Source organism: Terrapene carolina, unplaced genomic scaffold (assembly GCF_002925995.2).
Source record: "Terrapene carolina triunguis isolate 2854851 unplaced genomic scaffold, T_m_triunguis-2.0 Scaffold62, whole genome shotgun sequence".
Taxonomy (NCBI): Eukaryota; Metazoa; Chordata; order Testudines; family Emydidae; genus Terrapene; species Terrapene triunguis.
In genome coordinates this window covers 45,499,625-45,521,681 of record NW_020664413.1, presented here as the reverse complement: position 1 = coordinate 45,521,681, position 22,057 = coordinate 45,499,625, and positions in this window count along the sequence as shown.

Here is a 22,057-nt window from a genome sequence, read left to right as displayed (position 1 = left end):
TATACATATCTTGGAGGGTTGTACATTCTCATCATTTCAGTTCTGCCCTACAAAGGATATTATTGTCATTTAGTCAAATCCTCAGAATCTCTTTATTGCTAAAGTCATAATTTACGTAATAAGTGTCTCCTGATCTGCTAACAATTTCAGTGCATATCTTAAAGGGAAAATATGAAGAGGACATCTGGCATTTTAGAGATGTCAGTGACATTTAATTTCATCCTCTTAAAACTTTCATCTGGACCAATGACCAAAATAATCTGTTCATTCCAATGGTAGCAGTAAGGACCTCAAAGGATTTTTGATTAATAATAGACATCAGCATATATGTTAAGTTTATCGTTATCTTTCCATATTTACTGCCCCTCTGTCTGTTTGCACTTAAAATAAATACTGCTAATGGTTATATCGAAAGGTTAGAAAAGGAGGCTCAAATGGAAGAATTATTAACATTAAGTTCACTACAGCAAGTGGGGAATTGCAGTTTAAAGAATCTCATTAGATTTATCCCAAATTCTAATATTCCTCTTATAAACATAATATAGATAATCCCCATTCTTCCCTGTCAAATGTCCTTTTTGAAACTAGGAGTGGTAGCATTCAAGAAGTGGAATAATGCTGTGAGTGAACTTGCAGTATAAATAATAATCTTTCCAATATTGGGCCTGATCCTGCACTCTCTCTTCTGCGCTGAATTCATGAAGGTTCAGGTTTAATGCTCATCTTCTAACCACAGTTTATCTTTGTGACTCAGGAGAAATGTGATATTGACCAAGCTATTAGCCACTGTTTAGTAAAATTTTCATATTCCACATTTGAGGAGAGAGTCTGTGTTTTACACAGTCCAGGTCTGATTCACCTTTTTAAAAGCATGGAACACTTTACTTTTAGGGCACCAGTTTAAATCCAAGTCAGGTCATTTGCATGTTCGCACTAATTAACAATCACCTGAGAAGCCAACCATTCAATAGGCATGGAGGCTGAAATAACCCCTCACCACTAAAATGATAGTATCTACATATCTACAAATCAGGGGGTTGGTACAATGGTGGCATTGTGAGGAAAACTTGTGTATGTTTTGTGTAATACACAGGAAGGCTGGGACATGAGAGACCAGAGCTCAATTCCCCATTCTGCCTGATGCAGAGCAGAGATTCCAAGTTTACTCTCGCATGCTGCAGGACAGCGCCCTAACCATCGACCTATGGGATATTTGGGTGTGGATCTCTCATTTTCCCCTGCTGAAGCTGCTCCATTTTGTATAAATAATTAAACGGTCATTGGAGAAGGACATGAACTTGGGGACCTAGAGTTAGGCTATGTCTACACTTGAGAGCTTACAGAGGCACAGCTATACTGATGCAGCTGCGCTGCTGTGAGATCTCTTGTGTAGCTGCTCTATGTTGACAAGAGAGAGCACTCCCAGTGACACAATTAATCTACCCCCATGAGAGGTGGTAGCTATGTCGGCGGGAGAAGCGCTCACATCAACATAGCACTGTGCACACCACCACTTATGCCAGTGTACCTTATGTCGCTCGGGGGAGGGTGTGTGTGGAATATTCACACTCCTGAGTGACATACGTTTTGCTGACATAAATGGTAGTGTAGACATAGCCTCAGTTTTACTCACTCTATCTCTGGTCCAGTGGTTATTAATGTATTCTACAGGGGAACAGCTTCAAAAGGAGAGAGTCAGAGCACCCTGGCCCAGAATACCCATAGCCCACTGCTTAGCGCCCTCTTCTGCAATAAGGGAGAGTTCAAATCCCTTCTCCACATCAGGCAGAGGAGAGCATTGAACTGCTGTCTCCCACATCGCAGGGTTAAAGATTATAAGATAGGTGCGCCTCCTCCCCTCCACCAGTCTTTTTGTGAATGGCACCTAAATCATCTCCCCCTCAATCCTCCCCCCGCCCAATTTTTTTGCTAAAACTATTCAGCAAATTTGTGTTAGATTCATTATTGGTGTTTAGTTGACTGACCCTGTATTTTTTGGCTAATGAACTATTTATCTGAATAGTTTTGTCTAGCTCTGTTTTATTTTCTGTGTCTAGAATTTTTTTTTTGTTTTTAAACAGTATTTTTGGCATGCAAAGAAAAACTAAAGTTACTTTGAATGTTTGACCTGTGTCTTAGAGTAAGTCTGGTCACACTTACAATATATTCAGTCAGGATAAATGGTATGGTCCTTTCTACTTCCCTTAACTATTGACATTATATGATAAATACAATATTTTAGGTAATATATTCAAATATCGTGCTTGCATTATTGACAATGTGCTAAGTTATGTACTTGTTAGGCAGTTTTCCAGTTCTAAAGACCAGCATTTAACCAAGCCAGCATCAAGCATACTATAAGTTATCACTTTGAATGCAAATGTACATATTAATCAAGCAATTGCTAATCTCTGCAAACCCTAAAAGCAATATTGGCAGACTCTTAAACAACTTATTTCCCAGCTTCTATGCCTGTGCTTTCATTTACTTAAAGCATCATCTGTCACATGAAAGGTTAGTTAGTAAAATTAACTAATTAGCTAAATAAATCTCAAGAGCACAAGTCTATCGAAATTTTATCATCTATTCCAAACTCAGTCATACAGAGAGACCAAAAGGGCTTATATTTGGGAAGTATTGTTACAATTGAAAAATACTTTCAAGTGGTTGAAATGCTTAAAATTCAACCCATTTTCTTTTTAAAACATACTGAATAATGCTCTCATTTTTAGTGTTAAAACGTACGTGATGCATTGTACATAACAGGCCAGTTGACAAAATCTTCAAGTGATGGGTTCCCCTCCCCCTTACTTTCTATTCTGAACACTTAGTTTGACCTTTAAGATCATTTTTGTGCATTAGTGAGTATTCATTGTGCATGCCTTTGGACTACTTTTGTTAATTTGCGATTGATCTGGACCTGTGGGACATACGGCTCTTTGGACATTTGTTTAATTTATATTGATATCTGTTCTAACTCTTCTATAATGTCTAATTGGTTTAAGTCACCAGCGGTATATTTGTTAATAGGTGTTGTAATTTTAACTTAGTGGTTTTTTAGCACTTTTGAACAGCTTCACCCTTTTGTTTTCAGCTGAAATTAGACTGTGATTGCTTCTATTTCTTCTTCACTTGGTAAATAGCCCAGTTCTTGCGATAAAGGGAGCAAGGAGAAGATGGACAGTTTGTAGGATATCTACATAATAATAATACCACGTGGCTTTTGCATAGTCTTTTCATCTCCAGATATCAAATCCCCTTACAAACGTATCATGATCTCATTTTTAAAAATGGGAAAGCTGAGAGTCAGAGAAGGGAAGTGACTTGGACAAGGTCACCCACTTCTTTTGAGTCCCAATCTAATGCGCTGTCCACAAGGCCATACTGCAAAAAACAAGCTGTTTGCCCACAGGTTATTAACTTTGATAACCCCAGATTGTGTGGGAATTTCTCCAAGCAGAATAGATGCTAGATGAAGTTTCCTTCCCACACCTACAAGGGACTGTCTGGACCTGACTAACTGGTCTGTACTGACACCTAGCCCTTATGATTCATCAACCAGCACAGTTCTGAATTACTGACTGCAAGACATGACTTGAGGAGTTAGGTTATCCCTTAGATAGTGTTATAACTCTAATTGCTCCTTTATTATGCAATCATTAAAGTCTGATAGTGTAGCTATTCTAGAACATTCACTGTCCATTTTTCATCCCTCATTTGTCCATTTTTATGAACCATTTTAAAAATATTGTTATATCACTCCTCAGATATTTCTCATGACATTGTTGGCTTGACATTTCATTTTGACTTCTCACTTTAACCTCTAATATCACCTTTCTGATATATTCATACTAATCAGAGTCTTCTGGAAGTTTTGGGCTGTTACAGTCCTGGAATGGGTTTGATTCTTTTTTATTTTTACAAGTAAACACAATTGCATAGCGACGTTACAAGTAATAGTTCTTGTTGTTTAATGCTTAGAAAGTTCCATTTTAGCTCTTTTTTTTCTTGTGTTCTTAATGTTTGTCATTTTGAGTGAATAAGGATTCCGATACCACATTTGTGTTCATGATATACAGATGTTGTTTGCTTCCTCCATTTCTACTAGTGTACAGTAGTACTTCTCTTTCATAATCATGACTTTTTAAAAATACTCACATTCAAGAGGAATAAAACTGAGATATTGGGTGCTTTGATTCAATTTCCCTGTCTCTAATTTGCTTAGGTGATTTTTCAACTCACCTTAACTACTACAGATATCAACCTTAAATAAAAAACAACCCAAAAGAACCCAATGCCTGATTATACCCTCCCTTATACTGATGTAAATCAGGAGTAAATCCACTGAAGTCAATAGAGTTCTCCTTGTGTAAAACCCCATTGTGAGATAAGAATCCAACCTCCAATAGTTACCTCAGTAATTGCATTTCTGCTGTATAGGAAATAATTGCGGCATTGCAGATACCACTTTGTGATAATTATTAGTGAGTGTTTTCTTTCTGATGACAACAAACTCAGACACTACCTAATCAAGAGTCAAAAATATACCACCTAGCTCCCACACCACCAGTGTTCAGCTATAGGGAACATCCCAGTTATTCCCAGCTGTTGGAATGGAACAAAATAAAAGGCAGAGTATAAATCAACCAGAACCCAAACCCTGTAAGGAAATCAACACTTTGCATTATAATAAGAAAAAAACTGGAAGTCACCCATGGAACAAGCACCACAAAATAGGCAGGCACCTGTATCCTCTCTTAGATGACTATACCAAATAGTCTTCAAGGAAAATCCAGTGCAAGATGATGCAATAATCCACTAACCATTAGGCATGACTCCTGCACCAACCATTAGACATGACATCCACATCTCAGTCACTGATATTTTGAGCAGCCCAAAACACAACCATTAAGGGAACTAGAGTTGATACAGTGAGTGTGGATTCTATAAAGGCCAATATCTCTCTGACAGAAACAATGGGAGCTTTACAGACCTTGCAGACCCAGGTTGCAGCTCTGCAGGTCCAGGCTGAAAGCTCAAGCTTCAGCTCCAACGCCTGCTCCCCACGAGCCCAAGCTCCCCATCTGACAGGTTCAATGGTGATCGCAACAAATTTTTGTGGGTTCCTAAATCAGTGTTGGCTCCTATTTCTACTATGTCCCCAGTCATATCCCACTGACCAAGCCCAAGTTGAATTGATTATCAGCCTGCTTACTGAGCAGGCCCTGGTTTGGGCATCTCTACTTCTGGAAGATCAAAGCCTGCTGCTGGGACAATTTGAAGACTTAGTTCTGGCTATGGTGATGATCTTCGATGACCCAAGTCATGAGTGTACAGATGAAGCCATAGGACAGGCCAGGGAAACTGGCTAGTTGCAGAATATGTGGCAGAGTTCCAATGCTTGGTAGTAGAGACACAGTGGAATGAGGTCACCCAGCATTATCATTTCTTGCTCAGCCTCAATGATGCTATTATAGGTAAACCGGATGGGTGGAACCTTAGTCAACCTATGCATCAAGATTGATGACTGCCTGACTGAATGCCATCAGGAAAAAAAGATGGTCCTTTCAGCTCTGCCACCTCCAGCCCCTGGTCACTGGTCCTTTCTCTGTTACCTGAACCCACAGAAGTCAATCAGGTCTGGCACCCAATCTCTCTGACATGGAGAAGAATCTATGCTGGGTATGCCAAGCCCCCCTCCTGATAGATGGGGTCTGGGCAGGGTTGGCACCTTTCCCCTCTCCCCCACAGGCCACTCCAATGCTTGTCTACCGATACCCCAATAATATCCGTTCAGCATCCCTCCAACACATCCCCCAACTCCCTTTCTGGCTCAGGCACCCTGGGATCCCTGACACCAACCTAGAGGTGCTGGTGGACTTGGATGCCTCAGGCAATTTCATGGACCTGAAGTTTGCCTGAGCACACAATATCCTCACCTAGTGCAAGGACTCCCCTTGAGTTAGTGGAGTGCATAGGTGGCCACTCCTTTAGTCAGGAACAGTCACCCACAGACCCCTTAGAGGTAACTACCCTTTGAGGCTACTGAAAAGACTTCTAATTTGAGCTAATTCATGCACCACGTGGTGCTAATTCATGCACCACGTCACCAGTTGTCCTTGGCATCCCCTCGCTCATCACTCATGACCCACACATGTGCTGGGGGTCAGGCATGGTACCCCCATCTAGCTGACAATTCTGTTTTCTAAGATGTCTGACCCAGCACTGGCTACTGAGAACCAGCCAAGACCTCCACAGGATTCTAGACCAGGGAGCCAGGAGAGGACGCTACCCATCCAGGGGCAAAGACACTATAAGATGATTTTTTTTTCTGTTTGTTTTTAAAAGCCCAATGTTCACAGGACTGCAGCACTCCTCTCTGGCCTCAGCCTATCATCTGTCTGGGAAGATGTCAGGGAGGAAGCTGAAGTCTGGGAAGAATCCTGAGTGTTGGGAGGTGTGAATTTGTTGATTTATTAATGTCTATTACTTATTTGTTAACCTTAAGTGTTTCCTTTCTCAGATTCAGTTTTCTTGCTCCCACTAAAGTTCTCCTTTGTTTTGGAGGGGTGTCATTTCTTTGCTGGGGTTTGTGTTGATGTACTTTATTGCTTCTTATGTACTGGGTTTTATACCACTTGCCAGCAGTGGTAGCATTATTCATTTCCCCAAGGGATAGCAGCCCTCAGACAGTGAGGAGTCTTTTTGGGCAAAGGCACCAGGCATCATAATAAAGAACCCAGACCCAACCTATGTGGGGAGAGGAGAAAAGCCACTCCTCATACAAACACCATTGAGCAAGCTTGAGCCACACACTTCAGGGGAGAGGCTACAAGACTATTTGGCATTGAATGACTCTGCTCTTGTAGAACAATGAGTGTGCTAAAGTGATTGGCCAACCAAAAGGAGATTCCCTCCCTCCTCCCCCCCCAGCTTGTCTGCAGAGAAGGGCATTGGAATAATAGCAAACCCCTAGGAGAACAAAGAAAGAGGTGCTAGAAGCTGAAAAAAGGCATGTGTTCTTTGAGCCAGAGGAAACCTGTTGAGCACCAGAACAGAACTAGCTAAGGAAAGCTTGTTGCAAGGGCAGGAAGAGAACCTGAATGCTGAGCACAATGAGAGGAGGGTCTCGGGTCCCTGAAATGATGGACCAAAAAGCCCAAAGGGCTCTGAGTGGTGAGGACAAAGGATCTGTGTGGATCTGTTAAGTCTTTATGCTTTTTCTATGCATAAAGTGTGTGTGTTTGAGAAGCTACTTTACAAAGCCTCTGTGTGCCTTTTAGTAACTGTCACATGTCCCCAAAGGATTAAACTGTAAGCAGGAGTGCCCATGAGGGTAGAGCTCTGAGAAAGGGTGTGCTCAAACTACTCAGGAGAGCAGGGGGTTCAGCAGTAGTCTTGGGGCCTAGAAGAGCTGGACTGCAGGGTCCCAATTCTGAGCAGGGGTACCAGACAAGGAGTCTGCACGCTGGGAGTGAGCTTGAGAAGCCAGAGCCTGTTTTCAAATGCTGCTCACACTCAGTGGACTTAAGCATGTGGGATCCATGGTTTGGACCCAAACACAGAAGCCTGGTGAGTGTCCTCCAGGGAGAGCTTGAGGAGGTGCTGTGACACTCGTATAACTTGGTTGCAGAAGCATACTGACTAAACACTATAGGAGAAAGAACTCTGCATCAAATGGAAAAAAACTATCATCCACGAGGTGAGGCACACATTATTCTAAGACTGGGCTAAAAGAACCAAGATATTTTCTCATTTATTCTAGTGTAAATCCAGAACAGCACCACTCAATTCTATATATTAAAATGTATTTTTAACCTCTCCTTCGTACAACTGCATGATTTCAGTCCATTAGTGAGGCCATGATAATGGTTTCTTTCAGACACTACTCTACAGAAAGCATTCTTTCTGTACTTACTTTGGCAGCCGCATCTTTCCCTTGAGCATTTTTTAAACACTACTATTTTAAGAATTGGTGTCGATTTGCATTTTATCCAGTAGCGTTGTAAACAGTAAACGTGAGTAAGGTTCCAATAGAGCTTCAGACAGGAGCTTGTCAATTCTTATACTCTACTAATTCTTTAATGTCTGTTTCACATGCACTTTCTTACTTCTGCCAGAAACCACTGTGGGGAAAAGACATGAAGTTCAAAGAAAGCAAATTAAAGCACATTTTATTAGTTTCACTGAATTCAGCCCTCTTTTAAATGAACCCTAATAGAAAGAAATCCATTTTGCTGATATCTGCCATGTACAGTCTAATTTGTTATGGTCACTGCTATTAGTCATTTCCCCATTTGTATTGCAGAGTGCCAAATGCTGAAAAGTGCAGAGCCCCTGCAGGGCTGGTGTGACTTTCATGTAGGCTTCCCACTTAATTAAATAGGAAACTTGCACCCAGCTTTGTGGGTGTGCCGCATTTTCCAACCAGTCAGCAGTGTAGCTTCCTGTAGATAAATATGTTGACAGCAGTTTCTCTTGATATTTGTGCCCATGTAAAATGTCCTTTTAATGCTGAAACTCCAGTCCAAATACATAAATGCTATTATGAGTCCAATGTATTCAACATGCCCCCCTTACTTTTCTAAGTCAATTTAGCCCTCATGAAAGGTGCCAGATTGATTGTGCTTGAGACCTGCATTTACTATTTATTCCCAAAATAGTTACTGCATGGGTAGCAGCACTGCAAACTCCTGTCCATGTGTGCCAAAGTGTGTCAGCTCTCCCCTCCCTCCCCCTCCCTGGAGGTAGCTACTCTAAAGAAAAATTAGTTTAGTTATCATGAATCATTAGACTTTCCCCTGACACTGCCCCTACCACTGAAGAGCTCTGTTTAAGCTCGAAAGCTTGTCTCTCTCGCCAACAGAAGATGGCCCAATAAAAAAAATATCACTTCACCCACCTTTTCTCCTTAATATCCTGGGACCAACATGACTACAACAACACTGCATACTTTAGAAAGTGTCCGTTGTGACTGCAGACGGGGTGAGATGACTTATATCACATAGGCCAGACAGACTGACAACTGCCTATCATTTCTAAGAGAGGTGGATTCCAATTGTCTACCTGAGGGTGAAAGGCTGTGTATTCCATTACTAGCCCTTTGAACTATGTTGAACCCACCTGACAGCATTTTTTTTTTTTGTTAGATTTTTCTGAATTGTGAGAGTCAGAATAAATGGAGCAACTGGGTCACTTTTTAGATGCATTTCTGAGATGTAAAATGTTACTGGCCACAGCTTTGCCCAAGAGATTTGTGGTTACCCTACTAAATGAAGATTTCATAGCAGGTATCTCCTTATGAAAACACAGAAGGGAATGAAGACATTATTACTTGTATTACAAATCTGTGATGTGGTACATAGCTGCCAAGTTCTATGCATTTCTCATGGACATTTTTTGCAGCTATGAGTGAGCAAAACAAGCTTTTTCTGATTCAGCTTGCCTCAGCATATAACACAAATAATAATGCTAATAGCCCATAGCAAACCTTTTGTCACAGGTTCTTATATATCTTCTACATATGGGAAAAATGAAACACAGAGAGGAGACATGAATTGCCTGTGATTGCAGTTTGTCTGTGACAGCCATGAACAGAAGCCAGGTGGCCTGACTCCCAGTCCCATGCATTTGCCACAAGGTTCATATACTAAGGCCAGAAGGGACCATCATGATCATCTAGTGTGACCCCCTGCACATCGCAGGCCACAGGACCTCACCCACTCGCTCCTTTAATAGGCCCATAACCTCTAGCTGAGTTACTGAATTCCTCAAATCTTGGTTTAAAGACTTCATGTTACAGAGAATCCACCATTTACTCTAATTTGAACCAGCAAGTGACACATGTCCCACACTGCAGAGGATGGCGAAAAAACCCCAGAGTCTCTGCCTGAGGACAAATTCCTTCCCAACCCCAAATATGGCAACAGTTAGATCCTGAACACGTGGGCAAGACTGATCTGCCAGACACCTAGGAGAGCATTCTGTGTAGTAACTTGGAGCCCACCCCATCTAGCGTCTCTTCCGGCTGTTGAAGATATTTTCTAATAGCAGTCATGGATGGGCCACATGCTATTGTAGGCAATCTCACAATACCATCTCCTCCATAAACATATCAATCTCAGTCTTGAAACAAGTTAGATTTTTTGCTCCCGCTACTTCTCTTGGAAGGCTGTTCCAGAATTTCACTCCTCTGATGGTTAGAAGCCTTCGTCTAATTTCAAGCCTAAACTTATTGATGGCCAGTTTATATCCACATTTGCTCTTGTGCCAGCATTGGCCCCTTATCTTAAATAACTCCTCTCCCCCCCTAATGTTTATCCCTCTGATGTATTTATAGAGCGAAATCATATTTCCCCTCAGTCTTTGTTTTGTTAGGCTAAACTAGCCAAGCTCCTTAAACTCCTCTCATAAGGTAGGTTCTCCATTCCTCTGATCATCCTAGTAGCCCTTCTCTGCACTGTTCTAGTTTGAATTAATCTTTCTGAAAAAATGGGAGAATAGAATTGCACATAGTATTCCAGATCAGGTCTCACCAGCACCTTGAATAATGATAATAACACTTCCCTACCTCTACTGGAAATACCTCGTTTGATGCATCCTACAATTGCATTAGTGTTTTTCATGGCTGCATCACATTGGTGGCTCATAGTCATCCTATGATTGACCAATACACCCAGTTCTTCTCAGTTGCTTCCAACTGAAATGTCCCATGTCATAGCAAAAATTCTTGTTGCTAGTCCCTAAGTGAAAGACTGTGCACTATTAAATTTCATCCGATTTCTATTACTCCAGTTTTCAAGGTCATCCACATTTTCTTGCATAATATGCTGGTCCTCCTCTGTATTGGCACTATCTCCCACCTTTCCATCATCTACAAATTGTATTGGTGCACTTTCACGTTTTGTGCAAAGGTCATTCATGAAAATGTTAAATAAGATTGGTCCCAAGACCGATCCCTGAGGAACTCCACTGGTAACCTCCCTCCAGCCTGAAAGTCCACATTTGTTGTAGTCTTCTCTTTAACCACTTTCTTACCCATCTTTTGATTCTCACATTAATCCCCCATCTTCTCCAATTTAACTAATAATTTCCCATGTGGAACTGAGGTACCTTGCATTGATGGACAGACATCTTTGTTGTTTCTGCTTGCCTTCACCCAGGTTTCTCATCTGATTCAGAAGTCATTTTACTGCCATTATCACCTACTTGGTATTGACACTATCTTTCCTCTTGTTGTCCATTCTCTTACTCTCTGTTCCTTCCTCCATTGCTGTATCCTTTTACTTAATTTTCCTTCCAGTCAATATTAAAATAAAGTGTGGATTCCTGTATTTTTAACTTCAGCATTATCCTCTGCTTTTCCTTCTCTTGGTCCCAAATCTTTATCTCATCTTTTTTTCTTCCAGCACATGTCTCTCTTTATGCCCATCACCTGATGGTTTCATTCCTTCTATTTGAAATAGACCATCTCCTCCCACCCCCGTTTCTTTCCCTCCCATCCATTTTTTGTGATCCTTGTGCCCAGATCTTGTTTCTCCCGAAAAATCCTCTCTCTCTCACCTATAGCTGTGACTTGCTGCTGCTGCTATTCACCACCAGGAGACAGGCATGCAAATGAATGTGATGCAACTAGTGCTCGATGTCTTTTCCTCCCTGCCCCACTGTACTTTATGAAAGACATCAAGGCCCAAATACTCTGCTGGTATCAATATGGTTGCCAGATGCCCAGTTTTCAACCAGAAAGTCTGGTTGAAAGGGGGACCTGACAGCATCCAGTCAGCTCTACTGACCGGACACCCAAAGTCCAGTTACAGTGGGTGGGGAAGGTGCCGAATCATCACCCGCATCAGCCCCTACTCAGCCAGGGCTGCCTCCTACTTGCGTCAGGCAGCTTCAGCTCCCAACCCCAGCTCGGCAGGTGAGTCCTTCCCGACCTGGGCAGAGAGAAGGGGGGAGTGGGGAAAAACAGCGACCAACGGGGAGAAGGGAAAAGAGGAGTGAATGGGTTTGGGGCCTTGGGGGGAAGAGGCGGGGCCTCAGGGGTGAAGAGGCAGGGTGGGGGCGGTTCTGGCACTCCTCGCTGGTGTCTGGTTTTTAAATATTACAAAGTTGGCAACTCTGGGTGTAATTCATCATAATTCCAGTGACTTACACGAAAATACTCCAGTTTACACTAACTGAAGATCTGGCGTCTAGACTTTTATACATATAGCTGCAACCACTTTTAAAGTATTATTTGTAGCTATGTAGCAAAATGTGTGCACAAGATGGGAGCATCTCTACGAGGAATTCTTCATTTTTTTTAGTTTTCTCAATATCAAATGCATCACTACATTTTCAAGATTGTTATAATTCAGAAATGCTTGCATTTAACAATATTTAAACAACTTGGTTTATTCAAGAAGTCAAATATATACACTGCACTTAAGTCTAATTTTCATGAAATTTTTCCTTCATGTAGATCTTGGTATACATCAGGGAATAATCTTTCTTTGAACTCTGTATCTCTCATATTCAAAATTTTTATTAGTGTTTTGCTTTTAATTCTCACTATGATTCTATTGCTTTCAGGGAACAATAGGAGAGCCCTCCTGTAGCTAATTTACCACCTGTGAATTCCCTTGGACTGTAAATAAAAATTGTGCAACCTAATTTATAAAATCTCTGGATAAGATTGGGAACACTTTAACAGATACTACCTTAGCTGGATATAAATTCATGTTTCCATCAATCATGAATTAATTCATATCACCTTTCTTATCTAAAGCATATACAGAGGAGGAGGAGAATCTCATTCAAAACATCCCATGTATGTGACTATCATAGGCAGGACTGTTTGTGACACCTATTAAGCTTTCCCCAAGCTTTCTATTATAAAAGGCCTCGTTTTAAGTTACTTAGAACTTTGTCAACCTTTAACCATCTGGGATGAAATTTTACAGGTGTGGTGTCTGTTTTAGGATGAATTTTGAAGAAAATGGATTCTAAGAACATGACTAGGGAACAGTACATTGTTTTACCCATGATACAAAATTCTGGCAACTTTTTCTTTTAAAAGTTCTAGTTCTCTCCTACTTTTTGAGAAGGGGCTTGAATTTTGGCTGGGGAAGGGGTGGCTTTTGTGTCAGGAATGCACCATTTGGTGTCCCTGGAAATCTGGCCAAGTTTGACCAAGCTATAAAAAAATCTCAGTTCACACTTGCTTAATAGAGACTTCTTCAGATTTAGCCAGAGGTGAAAGTAAGCCGATACATTCTGGTATGACGTTCCGGCAAGAGCCGGTGTGCCGTACCGGACTGGCTTCCCCAGGCTGGCAATTTAAAGGGCCTGTGGCTCCCGGCGGGGTCCGGAGCCCCAGGCCCTTTAAATTGCCATCAGAGCCCCGCTGCTGGAGCCCCGAGGCTCGGGCGGCGATTTAAAGGGCCTGGGGCTCCACTGCAGTAGTGGCAGCCTGGAGCCCCGGGCCCTTTAAATCGCTGCCAGAGGCCCCGGCCGCTGCCGCTACCCCAGGGCTCTGTCAGCGGGGCCCTGGTGGCAATTTGAAGAGCCAGGGGATCCCCGCAGTGGCCGGAGCCCCGGGCCCTTTAAATCGCCGCCCGAGCCCCGCTGCAGGAACCCCTGGGGTAGCGGCGGCAGCCAGGGCTCTGGTGGTGATTTAAAGGGCCTGGGGCCCTTTAAATTGCTGACAGAGCCTCGGGGGCTCCCAGCTGGCATCGCTACCCGAGGGCTCAGGCCTCTGGCAGAGATTTAAAGGGACCGGGACACCACTGCGGTAGTGGTGGCTGGGAGCCCCTGATCCTTTAAATCACCACTGGAGCCCCGCCGCCACTATCCCGGGGATCCGGCAGCGGGACTCGGGTGGTGATTTAAAGGGCCTGGGGCTCCGGCCACCGCTACCACCACGGGCCCTTGAAATTGCTGCCTGAGCCCTGCTGCCGGGCCCCGCCTCTTCCAGTTGTGGCCACGCTCCTTCCGGTTGAGGCCCCGCCCACCAACTCAGGAGTCTGGTGTACCGGTAAGTCCTTTAAGTTACTTTCACCCCTGGATTTAGCAGATATCATCTCTGAAGATTTCATACTCACAGTTCATGTTCAAACCTCTCAGAGCGCTGACCAGACTGCTCATGCACCATCCCCGCAAATTGACTGAGCATGTTTCCTTCAGCTCAGGGCTATAGGGACAGAGCCAAACTTCCCCTCTAATGGCTGCTCCAGGCCAGGCACTGTAACTCAGAGTAGGGAGCCTGTCTCTTCTGTGCTCTCAGTCACACACCCACACCCACTTCTGGCACCCAGGGTGTGTGAAGGAAAAAGCAATCTGATTGGAATACAGTGGGGACAAAACCTGGACCATGGGGAGGAAAGGACTGGCAAGACTGGGACTGGAGTGCTTAGGAGGGGAGAGAAACTGGGACTAACTGGGAAAAGAGACTGGGAGCAGTGCAGGTAGGAGAGGATGCTGGAATTGGGAGATGATGCTGTGATTGGGAGCCAAGGAGACAGGAATTGTTTGGGCAAAGAGACTGGGAGCCGGTAAGGCAATTGTGTGGGGAGGGACTAGGAGCCATTTGGATGGGGTGGGGGAAACAATGAAACTGGATATGGAGCTGGGGGAGGGGAGGAGACTGGGATTGGCTGGACAAGGGCAGTCCTTCCCTGTCAGGCTCGGAAGGAGGCCACTCTCCCTCATTACAGGGCTGAAGAGCACATTCAGGGAAGTTGGCTTGGACCACTGTTAGCTTTACTACATATCCAGAATTAGCATTATGTTTACTCACAAAAGCACCAATCCCCATGAATGTTGTGACAGCATTGGATGCACAATCTATCATAATATCGACTTCACTTTTCAAAGCAGAGTTCTATAGATATGCAAGAGGCCCTGAATTTAGTTATCTTCTGACACACATAAATAAGGTGAAAGGAACAGTGAAAAACTACAAAGGATGAGAACACTGAACTCTTCCTGTAGGACAGTAATCTGCCCCTTCTACCAGGTCACCCACATTTTTTCTTGTTAACAGTTCTGGCATTTTGTAAATCTACTGATCTTCATCCCATATCTGCAGCTGCGTAAAGCTGGAGTGTATTTCTTGGGATGGAGTAGATTTTAGACTTCACAATTCAGTGTATGGCTGCAGATGGGGTTTTAAAAAAAATTCTGCTGAGTTGGACTAAATTTGCAAAGGAAACTCATTTGCATGAGCTTTCCACCTACTGATTGGCTTAGCTACCTTCCACAGCTTGGCACTGTATCAGAGATTTTTTTTTAATGCTGTCTAGTTGTAACCATGTCGCTCCCAGGATATTAGAGAGATTTTATTAAAGTGGTTTTAGCTTGCTGGCTGATTTCTCACTAAATTATCCAGCTAGGCATAAAGCCAATTTTCATGACTTTTTTTATTGTGGAAGCTGATTTTATTTATATCCAGATAGATAGATATAAAACGTATTGTTTCAAACCCCAGTTTAGAAAAAATCCCTCTGATGTTTGACATCTGACCATAGTGTAGGAGAAATACAACAAAGATTATTGTTCAAAGAATAAACAGTCAGAGATCTTCTGAATAAATGTCCATTGTTTTTTCAGTAGTTAATGTTAGATAGGTTTTGTAAAGCTTAACTGACAGATTTTAATGCAATTATATATTTTGCCTACATCATAACCTCTGGTACTACAGAATGCACAGAGTAAAAAGACATTTAGTAGAAGGACCCCAGGAGGTGCAAGATCTGTATTTGGTTTCATACAGGACCAATTAATGTTACCTTTGATACATTCTTATTAAAAAGAAGTCTCAGGAGCATTACATCAGTAGGAAAAGAATATTTATAATATCAGAGAGAAGCTCCTAGTTTCATGGGACCACACAGCTGTTTACAAAGCTTCTGAATTAACAGCGTGGTCTTATTATTGTTATGCTTGTCCTACCTCCGACATAGTTCCTCCACTGTGTGTGTTTGCTTATGACTCAGTTGTTGTGTCATGGCTGATTTTAGAACCCGGTCCTGAAAACACTTATGACCACGCCTTCAAGCAGGATGGATTTTGCCTGGGCAACTGAAGGGAACAGTGCTTTACTGCTGGGGTGGGGGAGAGAGATATCAGAAACTGTTGCAAAAGGGGAGGAGGGGTCAGCATGATTGCCGACTCGTCTCCTGGGAACAGGAAGGGTTTAAAAGGTGTGCAGCCTTGGGCAGTGAAGACCCTTCTACATGGAGCATGCTGAGGCAGCCCCCACCCTTCCTGCCCTTCAAGTGGTGAAATGCCAGCTTTGGTTAAGACCTGCTGTGGGCAGTGTGCTAGCTGCCTGTTTTCAGGGGGGCTGGGAAGGAATTTTTCCTTCACCACCAGATTGGCCTAGGTGTATGGGGGCGGGGGGTTGCCTTCCCCACAGTGGGTTCGTGGAGGGCTTTGTTGATTTATGGCATGAAGGGGTCAGACTATATGTCGCAACTCAGCTCATTATGTAAGTTTGGGTTTGATGTCCAGTGCAGGTACTCCATAGGGAAGGGATACAGTGTTTGGATAAATGACTTGGGAAAGGACTTTAAAAGGAGATGTTGGTTAAAGGAATGCAACAGGGGATGGTCAGGGCTCCTAGGAATGATATGGCAGGGAGCCAACCCTCACAATTTCTTATAGCCCACCTTAATCCTCCTACAATGGTTGGCTAGGGGACCTGGATGGAAAAAGAGGGGGAACTGGTGGAAGCCCCTGGGTAATTATTAACTGAACACAAGGTTACCTGCACTGTACACTTTTATCTGCTGGGTAGTCCCAGACATCTAATAATAAAGTTGCTGCCTGACTAAAACCATATCAATGTCTCATGTCCTTTCATTATAGTCGGACAATTGAATTCAGTAAGATTACTTGTGTGCTTAAGTGTTGGCAGGATACATTTTTCAGGCAGGGACACCATCTTTACCTGTTTCTGTGAAGCACTGCCACTTTTGGGCACTCAAAAATTAAAATAATCATTTGGTTTATTCATTTCCAGAATGCATACTAAATTAAATGTAAGAGTATTTAATTAATATAATGCATCTCATGTGTTTTGGTAAACTAAACCACCATTACTCATGTTCATTTTAACTATCAATAGTAATAAGTCCAAAAGTTCATAAACTCATTTTGCTAAATTCTTGTAATAAGTTAGTTTCAAGCCATCTCCCTTCAAATGTGAGTAAAACAGGGAAATGTTTTAGTGAAAATGAAACCATCATGATCTAATTCAGTAAAAATAATTTCATACTAGAAGGATTTTTGTTTAAAAGGTCACCTAGACAATGAGACAAATATAATTAGATTGGAAACAGCTAATTTAGTAAAGTATTGATGCCAAAAGTAATAATTAGAGAAAAATTTAGTGAAACACTTATCAGTGAAAGGATTCTTATTCTGAAATTGTAATATACAAGTATGGGTAAAGAAATTTAAAATATCAAATGGTTGACAATGTATGCAGTATTTTAAAATAATTGAGTAATTATAAAAATACAGTCTTATTTGAATGCATAGATTACATTGCAGGAGTTAAAATCAGACTACACTGGAATCATTAAAATGACACTACTTGTTTGGAGGTAATAAACAAAGGCTATTGAATTTGACAAAGCTGTAAACGACAAATATATTCTTCCTGACAATGCACAGTTTAAAGCTGTAAAGTACAATTACATTTCACTTATCTCAAGCAGTAACAATGATTCTCGTGTTAAATTCATACTGCATTGTCAACAAAAAGTCTCTGCTATTCTATGTAGAGATGGGCTGCAATGTAAATAGGTTGGGTTCTGTGAAATGTTGAGCACTCTCATCTCCCATTGAAGTCAAGACCTGAGGGAAACTCAAGCTAGTACAGTGAATATCTTCAGCAACAGAGACTACTGTGAGCACATCAGACCTGTCCTCTGCTTTCTACACTAGTTTCTCATAGAATATTGAGTGAAGTTCAAGGTCACTGTCCTTATCTCTAATGTGCTCAATGGCCTAGTCCTGTCATATCTAAGAGTTTCCCCTAAAGCTCCAGGATTAACACCATGGAAAACAACTACATTCCTCAGTACAATGCAACTTTCTACCGTAAGAGAGAAAGGTCATCCGTGTAGGAGACAGAGCTTTATCAGGGGCTGGTTCGAGAGCTTGGAACCATCTCCCACAGGAACAAAGGGCAATCACAAACTTCACCACCTTCCGTTCCAAGTTCAAGATGCTCTTCTTTGACCTTACTTTCTCTTACAAACAGAGGAGCACGTACATTTAAAAGAACAGAAAAAAAAACCCTACTAAAAAAAAATCACCTCACTGAACACACAATTCTTCCCATGGGGAGAGGATGAGCGTCACATCATTTAATGCTGTACTGAAAGGTGCTCAGAGTGTATGACAATGAGAGTAGTATAAGATTCTGAATAGAAGCATCAGCACTGCACCGCTTTTGGCACTGACTGCCAGCCCCATTACCCTTGCTGACTCACTCAGGTACTCTAGTAGTGTACTGCAATGGAAATAACACAGCTAGTTGTAATGCTGCAACAAATATTTCCAGACATCTCTTTCTGAGAAGGTAACAGGCATATCAATGCCACTCTTTGCAATGATATCACATTGGAATGATATTGTCTGGTCAATAAGTTGACAGAGGCATCTAGATCCCCCCTTTATTTACCTCGAATTACCCCTCTGTGTTCCATAGGCTGCCTTGCTTTTACTGTATTAATGTTAGTGACCCTTGATCCTCTTCCGCCTCCATGCACTCCATCCAGCTCCACTCCCAGTCACTTTGCATTCCCCCACGGGAGACTCCTTCCATTCTAATTTTCAAGAGTCTTCCTTTTTCTCTCTTCATACTCTCACCCTCGTCCTAAGTGCTTTCATCTTCCATGATTGTTAACCTTCTACCTCCTTCCCTCAACCCTTTGTTTGACCTTCAACCATGAATCAGCCTTCCACAGCACAGCCAGTCCCTGGAGCTTTACCAAACACTGCTCCCTCCCCCTGCCTTGAAGTGGTTTCCATCATATACAGGGTTTACAGTTTGGTTTAATGGCTCTCAGCATCCCCACTATGCAAATTGTCCCAGCATCCTCTCCAACCAATTTTCTCTTTCCGATTACCCTACTATTTCCTTGAACATTGTTCATACTTCCCTGTCTACCATCCTTTCAGATGATTCTTCTGTGATCTCAAGTCCACCAATATCTCAGATTCCTCTACAGTTCTCAGTTGCCTACTCTCTACCATCTATCTTTCATCCACTGAATCTATTTTGGCTGAATTCTTCAACTTGATTCTTTTCTTCTCCTTTGACTCCTTTTTCCCTCCCTCTCACATCACCACCCATTTCAGGTTCCTCTGAATCTAACCCTGTTCCATTCCTCTTCCCACATCTCTGAATATTATTAAAGAAAAAAATCATGGACCATAAGACTTCTTCCAGTACAAACTCATCTTCTCTTTTTTCAGTAGTGCCATCTTCCTTGCTAAGTAGCTTTACCTCTTTGCTGCCTTGTTAAGTTCTATACCTAAATCCTGTGCCACCCTAAATTCCCTCCTCAAGCCCTCACCTCCTTCTCTTTCTCCAGGATCTACCTATCTTCAGGGAAAAAACTGACAAGATCTGACACTACCTCCTTTCACCATCCTTTCCCTTCTTGTTTTGTTCTTCTGTCCCACTCACAGACTTGGAAGTCTTTACTCTTTCTTCTTCCAGTTATTCCACCCACATCATATTACCTCTATCTCTCACCTTCTCCCTTTTCTCTACCTCCTTCTCCTCAACATGCAAAAATTTGCTGGTATCCCCTCCATATTCAAGCCCTTGATCCTGCATCTCTCTGCCCAACTACCATCACACCTGCATTCTCCACATCAGGAGATCATGGCATATACTAACAGCAAAAAAAAAAAAAAAAAAAGTATGTAGAAGCAGCTAAAATATTTGTTGAGGAAAGTTTGTTGTTTTTAAACACACAATATTTGCTTGTTTTCAAATCTGAAACGTCTATGGAATTATAAACATTTTCCAGGAAATGAAAGAGGCATGCAAGGTTTCAATCAAGGAGCAGTAGTACAAACTGGGAAAGAGGAAGCATTGCTACATAGCTGTAAGCAATCAGCACAGGTGCCAGAGCGTCTCAGTTCAATTCCCACTTCTTCCATTTGACTGGCCTTAGCAGATAGACCACGTTACAACTAGTTAGGCCACACAAACAAAGAAATATCATTTCCCTGTTTAACAAATGGGGAACCAAGGCTCAGAGAGGATAAGTGACTTTCCCAGTGACACACAGCAAATCAGTGCCAAAAAACAAGGTTTTGAGACCAGGCCTTCAGAAACCCAGACTACTAATCCATTCTGTGAGCTCTGCAGAGGGACCTGGATTCTGTTTTGCCTCATGCATCATGAGTAATAGTGTCATCTACGTTTTGATAGATGAATCTTTAGGACTGGCAATGAAATAAGAGGAAGAAAGAATCACAGCTTGATTTTCAGCTCGCATAGTGAGCTTCTAAGGTTGGCAATTAGAAAAATCATCTATTGACTTGTCAACTGAGAAAATTTGATCTGGAAATCACTAAGAAAAATATGAAACCCCTCAATATCCTTTTAACAGAGTCATTTTTGTGACTATAACCCACTTTAATTCATCAGTCAGAGTTGCTCAGTCCCACATAGATTTCGTTTCCCTGGAGACAAGTCTTTTAAATCACGGTTGAAAACACCAACCAGACTGGAAGTAGAATTCAATTAAAGAAAAAAAAATCATGTTTCTTTTGGGGCTTCATTCTAGTCAAAACTCCTAAAACAGTTTTTTCTGGCGTCCCTTGCTCTTTATCTGTTTTTCTCTTTTGTAGGTGCTCACTGCCATTACTGAATGTATGGCTAAGCTAAATGAATTGATAGGCTAACAACTAGAGTTGGTCAAATTATTCAGATGTTCGTTATTCCCAAATATTTCCCAAATAGTTTGGATGAATATTTTTTCAACTTGTGGGTTTGTTCACAAACTGTTTCATTATTTGTGGAACATCACTGGTCAGCATAGTCATGGGGTACTGGTTCTGCTCCCCTGACTGGATGACAAACTTTTAGAAGTCGAGGATCATGGTTAATGAATATGCACGTTCACATGCAAATAGAGTCAACACAGTTTAGAGTCTGTTACTGACAGGTAAAATATTCCTGGTCCTAGCAATATTCTCTATTAGAATATTAAGAACACCCATTCAAAGTGGTAATATTTCTTAAGTACTGGCAAAAAGAAAACTTTTGAATTGAACTAGTGCTTTGGTCTGCATCACATCTGAATATTTGTATGGAGAACTGCCATTTCCAGTCATTCATGTGAACAAAACCTGTTCATGAATAAGGAAGGATATGAACATGATCAAACTAAAGAGCTGCTTAGAGTTTGAACCAACATTTATAAACATTATTTGTATAGCATTCAGTCACTTTCAGAGAAAGCAATGCTGACCAAGTTCTGCACAGATACTAAATTTATAAAGCCTTTACTTGAACTACTGCTTAGTGGAGGAAGGGGTACTGAATACAGGATTGGTATCACTGAACCTTGAAGACCACTGAGACAGATTTAAATGAAAAGGAAGGTGGAAGAATCTTCTTCTTTTTCTCCTCTATTTCCTTAACACTCCACTACCACTTTCCCATTTATTTGCATAGACAGTGAGCTAGATTCTTTGGTGCAGTCTGGCCACTTTGAACTGCATCAAACTGCCATCATAAATTGGCACTGAAATCACTTCAACTGAGCCAAGGAGTAAAGTGATGAGTAGCTATAGAGGGTTTTATCATTCTCCTTTCCTACTATGGCTGTAGCAGTGGAAAGGAGGTGCGGCCAGGATGTCCAGCATCTCACTGATCCTGCAATTTGTAAATGTTTGCAGCATGACATAAAGTGTAACCAATAACATGTCTGCAGCACGTTCAGAGGTGAACATTTAGGACCTGATTCTCCACTGCCTTGTGTAGTCATTTACACCTATCGCTCTCACACTTTGCTCTATAAACAGTGCTACCATGCTG